Here is an 11,614-nt window from a genome sequence, read left to right as displayed (position 1 = left end):
TCATCCATATAGCCTCGCATGCAGCCAAACTTGCTGCCATATACTCGGCCTCTGCTGAACTGAGTGCCACGGATCTCTGCTTCCTGCTCTACCAAGAAACTGTTCTCGACCCGATAATGAAGATCCCTCCAGATGTGCTCTTTCTGTCCGTTAGGCTCCCTACCCAATCTGCATCCGTGAAGCCGCATAGCTTCACCTCATCCTCCTGTCTGTACCACAATCCATATCCCTATGTGCCTCTGAGATAACACAATACATGCTTGCTTGCCTTCTAGAAGAGCTTGGTTGGCTTAACCATAGCTTGTGAAAGCTGGTTAACAGCATAGCATATATCAGGTCATGTATTGACCAGATACATAAGCGACCCCACCAACTGTCGATAAACAGTGGCATCCACTACCTCCGCTGAAGTAGCATCCTCCTTCCTCCAACCTCCAAGAAGAGGAGTATCAACAGGCTTGCAACCATGCATGTTGAACTTCTCCAGTATCTCCCAGGCATACTTACCCTGAGAAACAAATAGTCCATCACTGCGCTGCCAAATTTCCAATCCCAGGAAATAATGAAGGAAGCCCAAGTCCTTCATCTCAAACTCTCTAGCAAGATCCTCCTTGCATGAAAGTATCAACAGCTCATCTCCCGTCAAAATCAAATCATCTACATAAAGTACAATGATCAGCAACTTACCCTCCACCACAATCTGGTATAGGTTAGGATCCACCTCACTCTTGGAGAATCCAAGTCCGGTGAAATAACTGTCTATTTGTGTGTACCAAGCACGAGGTGCTTGTTTCAACCCATACAACGCTCTCTTGATCCTGCACACATGTGACTCACTACTGAAGATCTCGAAACCTTCGGGCTGCTCTATGTACACCTCCTCCTCAATGACTCCGTTGAGGAACGCAGTCTTCACATCCATCTGATGGATGCGCCACCCCATCTGTGCTGAGAGAGCAAGAATCGTCCGTATGGAAGAATACCTTGCGACAGGTGCAAAGGTCTCCTCATAATCGATCCCCTCTATCTGTGAGAAGCCTCGGGCAACAAATCTTTCCTTGTACTTCTCCACATTCCCGTCAGCTGCCTGCTTCACTTTGTAGATCCATCTCGAACCCACCACTAATTTCCCCTCCAGTCTTGGGACAATCTCCCATGCACTGTTTCTGACAATCGAATCATACTCTTCCACCGTGGCATCTACCCATGCAGGATCCTCCACAGCTTCCTCAAAATAGGATGGCTCAGTCACAACACACTTGCTCACAAGAGCCATGTATCCAGTGTATCGATCAGGTGACTGTCTCTGTCTGCGCTGTGTTGTAGGTGGTCCTACAACCTTCTCTACATCTTGAGCCAGTTGCTCAGCTTTTGTAGTGCGCTTTCGCCCTCTAATGGTTGGCGCTGCATGAGTGGTCTCTTCCACTCCATGAACTTCATCTTGTGGCTGATCCACATCCTGAAGCTCATCCTTAGGAACTAATAGCTCCTCATATGCATGTAAGTGTGGCTCCCTCTCAAGCGAACACTTCATGGCTTTCTCCTCCTGTAATTTGATATCCCGTCGCACAACAGTATTGCGAATGTATGGAAAATACACACGATAGTTGTGGGGTGTATCAGTGTACCCCACAAATATCCCAACCTTTGCGGTCGGCTCCAACTTCTTCCTAGCATCCTTCATCACATGCATGTAAACAGGAGAACCAAAAATCCTCAAATGGGAAATATCAGGCCTCTTACCAGAATAAGCCTCCTCGGGTGTACTCATGCCAAGTATCTTGTGAGGACAATGGTTTTGCACATATACTGCAGTATTGCATGCCTTCGCCCACAAGTGAAGGGGTAGGCCTTGATCATGCAACATCGCCCGTGCAACACCCACGATCGTTCTGTTCTTCCCCTCAGCAACCCTGTTCTGCTGTGGGTTATGGGGAGCTATGAGCTCTCTTTGAATCCCTTCTGCGCTACAGAAGTCCTTGAACTCACCAGAGATGAATTCACCACCATTTTCGCTCCTAAGAGCCTTCACCTTCTTCCCCGATTCCTTCTCGACCAGTGCTTTGAACTCATAGAACTTTGAGTATGTCTCGCTCTTCTTCTGCATGAAGAAGATCCAGCACTTTCGAGAGAAATCATCAACAAAGATCACATAGTACTTGTTCTTTGTTGTCGAAGCTACTAGTACTTGTTCTTTGCTGTCGAAGCTACTGAGAAAGGTCCACACACGTCTTTGTGAATTCTCTCAAGGATCGTCGTGGCGTGACTATCCTTCTCGTGAAAGGTGGCTTTCACAAATTTTCCCAAAGTACACCCCTTGCACTAATCTGACTGCTCAAGAGTGCCTTTAGGAAGCCCAGTAGAAATCTACTGCAGTATCTTCAAGGCTCCATGGTGAAGGTGGCCCAATCTCCAGTGCCACAGCTCGCCATCATCCCGGCTCACCAATCCTTCTACCTTGCATGCCATTGCTATGCAGCCATATACATGCAATTGATAAAGGTTCTTGACTCGAACCCCTATCTTCTGGGTTTCTCCAGTTGTCTTACTGCGGAGGAAAGCCTTTCCCTCGCTGAAGACAACATCATATCCCTTGTCTTCTAACATCACCACAGAGATAAGATTCGTCTTCAATCCTGGAACATGCATCACTTCCTTCAATACGAAGGGTTGACCAGACTCCCTCTCAAAGGAAATGCTCTCAAAGGAAATGGTACCAATACTGGTCGCACTGTATCTACCATCATCGCCCATCTCGATGTGCACTCCAAGATCTTTCTCATCTAGATCAGAAAACAAATCTCGATCTCCTGTCATGTGAATAGATGCACCACTATCCAAGAACCATACCGATCCCATCACACTTGATACCAAGCATGCGATCAACAAAAAATCCAGCTCAAACTACGAGGCTCAGGCCTCTCCCGCTGTAGATCCAGCAGCTTGCTTATTTTTCTTCTTCTACGGACAATTTGTGGCATAATGTCTGTGCTGGTGACAGTGAAAGCACTTCGCCTTGGACATGTCCTGCTTCTTGCCTTTCGCACCGGAATGAGAAGCTTTCTTGTTCTTCCCCTTCTTTGCTTTGGCAACTAAAGCGCAATTTTCTTCATCAGATGCCTTTGATGAAGATCTGTCCATGGTATTCCGCCTGATCTCCTCTTGCACAAGATCAGACCAAAGTCTCTTCCATCCTGGCAATTTCTCCCGACCATTGACAAAGTCCTGATAGGAATGCCAACTCTTCGGAAGACCAAGGAGAGCCAAGCTTACCAAGTCCTCATCATCGACAGTCACCCCCACACTTCCCAGCTCATCCTGGCATTGGGTGAACTTCGTGAGATACTTGGGCATACTGTCTCCTTTCTCACACTTAATGTTTCTTAGTTTATCCTTAAGCACCAACTTCCTCTGGTCGCTCTTGCTTTGGAATAAATCTGTCAACGCTTTCCACATCAAGTATGGAGAAGCCTTTCCATGCAGGCTGGATACAATGTGATCCTTCACGTCCTCCAACAAAATCCTTTGACACTTTGTTGTCTTCTTTTGCCAAGCCTCAACTTGAGCAGCATCAGTAGGCATTGGGACCTCAGCATCTATGAACTCCTTCAACCCATTTTCATCTAACACTTCCTCCATCCTGTCTTTCCATGCAATATAATTCGAGCTGCCTTCAAGGGAATACTCCAATCACAATCCGTTGAAAGACATTTCAACTTCGACACCAAGAAAACATTGTTGCAAATTCGAATTCCACCAACTCAAAACTCAACCGCTTCTGATCTAAAATTCGTGAGAACAAAGTATTTCTCGTACAGAGATTGACTATATGGGAATTTACCAAATATCTCACCTTCCAAAAGAAAGATGAATCTAGAGGCTACCTAGCCCGATTACAGTCTCTGCCTGAAGAAATAAAATGTAATCACTTTCTGAATAATAGATCTGATGATCAACTTCACTCTGATACCATGTAGAAATTTGAATAATATAACACTTATTCACAGAGATTATCCTGATTATACACTATTTGCGGAATGCATGCATAATACATAACCTCCTCTACCATTGATCATCAATTTGCAGAATTAAAAAACAATCGCATGCGCACATTGAAACATCAATCACACATATCAACACAGTATGTAATGGGGAAAGCATACAGCTGAAAACCCCCAACTATCTGTATATTATAATGATAGAGAACATGTAACAATACATAGTACAATACTCCTCACAAGTACTCAGTACTATCTCCACATGCTACACACAAACTAGCTCAGATCTGAATAAGTCACGGGTTCAAATCTCCTCCATTGTTTGCCTGCCTCTACTGCGCAATCCAAGTTGAGAATAAATCAGATCCAAGTTCGAATTCCCTTGGCTTTTACTGCGCAATCCTCATTGGCAATCTCAATCAATGATTGTGCAAATCTCATGCACAACTATAGTCACAACTGATAGTAGTCTCACCCTTTCACCCACCTCTAACACTTGTCTCCACTGAACTGTCCATGCACTGAGTTAACTGATGTATTCTTTAGTTGATTTATGAGATAATAATTAGTGAATTAATTAATAATTAATTCACATCACTCATCACTAGTGTATTTGGCAGTTAGACTAAATACAACTAGTTCAACTAAGTCAAACTGAACACAACTCCATCAACTCCTCAATCAACTCCACCAAACTCAATCACTTGAGTTCTAACTGAAGTCCATCATGTAATAGCTCAACTAACCCATAGGAAAAGCGTATTTCCTTCTGGCAGTTGCATGTGCCACATCTGTAGCTCGAACTGAAGTGTTGCAAGAGGATAAGATAATGTTTATAGTCCAAATATTATTAAGAGCTAATAATATTCGACTGTTCTATTTTTTGACTGGCAATCTAAAAATATACTCCGCCCATATATCTAAAAATAGAGGTCCATCTATTTTTACCAACATGACCAATCATCCATAAATAGCATCTTGCAACTCATAGACCATGATCCATATGTCTAAAAATAGACATAGTCTAAAAATAGACTTTGCGCCAAAAATGGTCTGCGGGCCCACTTAGTGAAGGCAACTTCTTTTCACTAAGCTCCATCATCTTGTTGCATTTTCAACAAGATTGAGGATCTTGAGGTGGATACATAGATAGATCATTTTACAATGAACAATCACATGGGATAAGCGTAGCTGAATGAGAGCAATAAGCTCTATGGGTCGAATTACACAACTTGGAAATTCAAATTTTAGACACTGTTTGAGGGCTCGAGTGCATGGGAAATTGCAAATGGGGATGAAGTGAAGCTAACTACAGCTGGAGGAGGAACAACTGTAGCAATTCAAGATTGGGAGAAGAGGGAAAATAAAGCGAAGGTGTTGTTGAAGATGTCAGTGAAAGTCAACATCATCCCTCACATCAAAGAGTGAAAATCTGCTAATAATATTTAGGTGACTCTCAAGGAACTATATGAGATAAATAATACAAATTGTATGTTTTTTCTAAAGAGTAAGATTCTCTCTATTAGAATGGAGGAGAATGAATCTATTTCTGCATTCATCTCTCATATCAAAGAGCTAAGAGACAAGCTAGGTGACATAAGAGAGAAAGTCTCCAACACTAATCTCTTCTCAATTACCTTAAATGGTATGACTGATGATTATCATATATTTATTATATGGATGACAATGAGGGAAAAAATTTCCACCTTTGAAGAGCTAAAAGGGATCTTGATGCAAGAAGAAGAGAGGCATATGAATCTGAAGCCTCAGAATGCAAGTCTTGCATTGATGGAAAAGAAAAAGTCTTTCAAAGGGAAACCAAGAGTAGGACAGAAAGGCAATGGTACACCCCAGAAAAATCCATTCTAAGGCATGTCCTCGACCCAAGATAACTCAAGAATCAAGTGTTTTTACTGTGGTAAATCTGGTCACATCGCTAGAATTTTTTATAAAAAGAATACCGATGAAGCCAGACACAGACATAAGAAGCATACAAGGCATTTTTTTGATGAAGATCAGAACCATAATCTCAAACTATTTTTATTTGATTCTACTTTCTCTGCTGAAACTAATGAGGCCAAAACCTGGTTTGTGGATTCTAGAGAACCCACTCAAATGACAGGTAATAAGCACTGGTTTGAAAGTTTTAAAGAGACTAGCAGTGGTGCTAATATCTACCTTGGTGATGACGTAGCATACCAGATTAAAGGGTATGAAAAAATTTCTGTGTTATTGCCTGATGGTAATATCAGGCGCATCCAGAATGTGATGTATGTATCAGGCATTAAAAAGAATTTGATCTCAATCTCCATGATTGCAGATTAGAACTTGAAGGTAGAATTTTTCAAAACCTATTTTGTCATAAAGGATTTGTTGGATCAACAAAAGTTGGTTGCATCTGGATTACGAGTTGGAGGCCTGTACAAGTTGAATGTTACAAGCGTGCCACACCAATCTTTAACTTCAACAACTATGACAACAGAGAATATTGGCATCAAAGATTCAGACACATCAATATTCATGACTTATTGCTGCTACAAAAGCAAGGTATGGTTAATGGACTACCTATTTTTAAAAAATGCACATGTTGATTGTGAAGGATGTGCACTTGTGAAGATGCACATGGATGAATTTCCCCCAAGTTTAAATATAAGAAAGAGAGATATACTTGAGCTTGTGCACACTGATATATGTGGACCGATGCAGACAAGGTCATTAGGAGGAGCTTAATATTTTTTGTTATTTGTTGATGATTGCACAAGATATACCTAGGTATATTTTCTAAAAAATAAAATTCATGCGTTTGAATATTTTAAAGAATCTAGAAGTATGGCTGAGAAACAGACAGGAAAGGTCATCAAAATTATCCATTCAGATCAAGGGGGAGAATACAAGCTTAGAAAATTCATCAAATATTGTAGGGACCATGGAATAATTCAATAGTTTACAATACCCCACACTCCACAACAGAACGGGGTTGCGGAGAGAAAGAACAAAACTCTAGTGGAGTGTGCACGTAGCATGTTGAAAGGTAAGAACTTATCTAATGGTTTTTGGGTAGACGCTATTAATATTGCAGTCTATTTAAAAAATAGGAGTCCAACGAAGAGCCTTGATCTTAAGAATCCATTCGAGGCTTTATATGGTTTTATGCCCATAGTTAGTCATTTAAGACTATTTGGTTTGAAAGCTTTTGCACATATTCCTAAGGAGGATAGGAAGAAATTGGATGTTAAGGCCATAAAATGCATATTTGTAGGGTATTGTTCTAAGTTTAAAGCATACAAATTGTTTAATCCATCTACTCACAAGGTATTTGTAAGTAGAGATGTTATATTCCATGAATAGGTTGATGAAGGGAACAAAGACAAAGGCTATGTGGAGTGGCACATGCCTTTACCGATTGAAGATAACAATGATGAAACTAAGGACAATGATGTGCAGCAGAAATTAAAAAAGGAAGAATCTAGTGATGCAGGTACAGTTAGCAATCCAAGTCCACTAAGGAGTGAGCAAGACAAATTTGAGGAAAGTCTGCTACCAAGGAGATCAAGTAGGCACACTCACTTACCAGCAAGGTATAAAGACTATGCTCTTATGAATAGTATTTTAAATGTTGTTTTAAAACCCTTAAATTATAATGAAGCAAGTCAGTATGATGAATGGAGGGAAATTATGATAGAAGAATATGAGTCAATAATTAAAAACAAAAATTGGAAATTAGTTGAACTACCAAAAGGGAAACAACCCATAGGTTGTAAATGGTTATATAAACCTAAGTTCAAAGCAAATGGTAGTATAGAAAAATATAAAGCTAGGCTGGTAACTAAAGGGTACTCATAGAAAGAAGGTATTGATTATGAAGGTACCTTTTCTCCTGTTGCTATGTTAAATACTATTAGAATGTTAATAGCCTTAGCTACAAAACATCATTGGAGGGTACACCAGCTAGATGTGAAATCTGCTTTTTTAAATGGAGAATTGAAGGAAGAGGTATACTTAACACAACCTGAAGGGTTTATTGAATAGGGGAAGGAACATCTGGTATGTAGATTAAAGAAAGCATTGCATGGATTAAAACATGCACCCAAATTCTGGTATGAAAAAGTAGACTCTTCTTCTTGCAGAACAGTTATAAGAGGAGTAAAAATGACCCAAATCTGTATATTGTGTTTGATTTAAAGGGGAATATTGTCTTGATTTATTTAAATGTTGATGATCTTATTATGACTGTAAATGTTAATGATAGAAGATCCATGACAGGTTATGCTTTCAACGTTGGGTTCGGGGTCATTTCTTGGAGCAACAAGAAGTAGAGTATTGTATCCTTGTCTTCAGCAGAAGCAAAGTATCAAGTTGTATGTGCAACCACTTGTGAAGAAATTTGGTTGAGGAGACTTCTTCATGATGCTGGAGAAGAACAAAAATATGATACAATGATTAAATGTGACAACCAAAGTTCAATCAAGTTGGAAAATAACCATGTGTTCATAAAAACACAAAACATATTAATACCCAGTTTCACTTTGTTAGAGAAAAGGCTCAGTCTAAAGAAATTTTCATTGAATATTGTAATACATGTGAGAATGCAGTAGATATTTTCACCAAGCCCCTTGGGAGGATTAAATTTGAATTGTTTAGGGAGATGTTAGGTGTGCAAGTGAACCTTTTCTTCATTAAGGGGGAGGGTTGACAATAATGGAGAATATGTATTATTGGAGAGAGTTTGTTTCATAGTGGTGCATGTATCCTAGATAAGGATTAGTTCCTATTTTCCAGGAGTCGGTTCTAATCTTCCTAAAATAATGTAAACTTATATATTTGTGATTTTATGATTAATTAAATAGAGGGTTCTACTTGAGCAGTCTCCAGGTGCAACTTGCTCACATGTGAGCTACTAGTTTAAGAATATAAGATGTATATTCCATTTTAACAACCTGCATTGCTCGTGTCATCTTCAGTTTTAGCTATGCTGTTTTGAAATGTTGACTAAGTTGTTCAAGAAGATGATCTGTACTAGTCCCGCATAGCTCTACAATATCTACCAATTGATAGCTATGTCTATCCTCAGATGTGGGACCAACTAAAAACATTTTCATTGTCCTTACAAACGATTAGAAAGACATTTACCAAGAACATGTTGTGTAATATTTGTAGAAATTTCTCTATAGATCAGCTAGCTCTGATACCATGTAGAAATTTCACCGTAGATTAAACTGATTATGTAATGTACTAAAACAAAATACTTAATCTACTTCTATAATCAAACCTGCGAAAGCTTAATTGGTTTTGAGTAAGATCAAATAGAACACATATAATAGAGAAGAAGATTCAATCACATGAAACAAAGATGAATACTCTGGGGAAAGCCTCAGCTAGAAACTCCGCTATCTGTATTATCATACAAGTGGAAATATATCAGGATTACACAAAGCTTTAGCTCACAAGCTATCCAACTTTCAGTACAATCCCTCACTACTGCTCATAGGCAGAATAGACAACACATATGCCTTCCTTCAGTCCTCCAAGCCTCCTATTTCCTTGTGCAATTTCTCCTCGGTCCTCCAGCTGCAACCTGTGTGATTCTCACCTCACACACAACACTGACCTCTGAAATAACTGCACAATCCTGAAGGAGATAATTCCTCCTGCATGGATGAGTTTCCTCTATAGGAAAATTCCTCCAACTGATAGTGCAATGTCCCTGTCTTTAATCTCAAGTGGGTCTTTCTCTAAACTGGTATGCATTGGTTATTTATGAGAGAATATCTAGTTATCTAGAGAACACTAATTACATGCATGCATGCATTAACTGACTGCACTCACAATTAGTACCTCCAACTGTTTGGAACTAATTTAACTGGACTTAACTCGGTTAACTGAGCTAACTAATTACAACTCATCCTTATCTCCTTAATTAATGGATAACTTCCTCAATCAAAGGGATAACTATTGCATGTGTTCACAAAGACTTCATGTTTGAATTTCTTCAACTAATTAACTCAAGATGAATTAATCAATTATTTTTCAAACAACTAGTGAGACTAAATTCGAATTTTAATTCTCAATTTTAATTCAAGGACTAATTAAAATTGGAATCTATCCTGAAATGTTATTTATAGCAATGCTATTTTTAGAATTTCTATTTCCAACATAACTGGAGTATATCCTGAAATGCTATTTATAGCAATGCATACCACTATTTCAATCATTTGATAAGCTATGAATATCACTTCTTAGAATTCTTTGATTATGAGATTTCCTTGGTTTGTTAGAATAAATTATACATATTTACATTAATTTTTTAACCTGTTTTAAATACTATATTTGATTTATTTGTATATATTCACACTCAACTTTATTTCAATCTTTTGATTAAATTTGAATACCATTTTTTAAGATTCTTTAATCATCAATTTTTTTGTTTTTAATTAATTCTAATAAATTTACATATTCACATTCAAGTAATTTATTTTAATCTTTAGATTTGTTCTGAATACCATTTTTTCTGTTTACATATTTTCACACTCATTTATTTCAATCTTTTGTTTTATTCTAATAAAATCATTTTACCATGAATTTATTTGATTTGTTTGCATATGTTCACATCTTTTAATATGGATTTCTTTTTTCTTATTTTTTATCATGAATTTTCTTTGGTTTATTTCATTTTTTTTTTAATCAGTTTACTCTAATAAATTGCCATGGACATATTCACATGAGGCATTTTATCTTTCTGAATACCACTTTTGATTTGTTTGCATATGCTACACTCAACATTATTCTAATCAAAATTGTAACCATTATTTTGAAATTTTTTTAAAAACAACTTTTTTTTATTCATGTGCACTTAACTTCTTTTGAATTTTTATTTGTTATCAATATCATTAACTTCTTTTGAATTTTTATTTGTTATCAATATCATTAACTTCTTTTGAATTTTTATTTGTTATCAATATCAATTTTTTATTCTATGATCGTAAGCTTTCTTTGGTTTAATCCAAATAACTCGAAATGTTCAGTCTCTCTGCCACAAGGTCAATGAAGGCGGGCAAGCAGAGCAATCTCATGAAGGTAGCCATGACAGTGATCCTGGTTAAAGACGACAGAGTTTCCATTTAGGCTATCAGCTTGAAAGGTGAAAGTGCCGTGATAATGATGAATGAAAAAAAAAATGTTAGTGCTGAAGTATTGAATTCAGAGTTTCATGAATATGGTAAAAAAGAGCAGTGGATCTCGAACAAAACGAAGTAGAGCAGTTGGATCCATCTACATTATATTAACCATACAAATATCAAATATCAATATCGATGCTGCCAGTCCACTTATCTGAACTCTTCTTGATTCCACCCATGGCATGCCTGCGTAGCACACACCGATTGCAGAGAAGAAACCGCTTAGGCATCCACATGGGATTCCCTGAAAGATGTAATGAACGACGCTTGGTCCAGTTGGTTTTTTCCAGGCCCCTCGGGTGACCCAGCTATCCGCGTTCTACAGGATACAATGGACATTCATCGGCTGGTTAAATGGGTACCCACGCCCACGTCCTGGCAGCTCTTGAACACACAGGTTGGTACCTCGTTTACAAAAAATCTGAGCAGAAAAAACACACA

This window comes from Pinus tabuliformis, chromosome 4_1 (genome assembly GCF_031772625.1).
Source record: "Pinus tabuliformis cultivar Carrire ecotype Pingquan chromosome 4_1, CPIR1, whole genome shotgun sequence".
NCBI lineage: Eukaryota > Viridiplantae > Streptophyta > Pinopsida > Pinales > Pinaceae > Pinus > Pinus tabuliformis.
Note: the sequence above shows the minus strand (reverse complement) of the source record.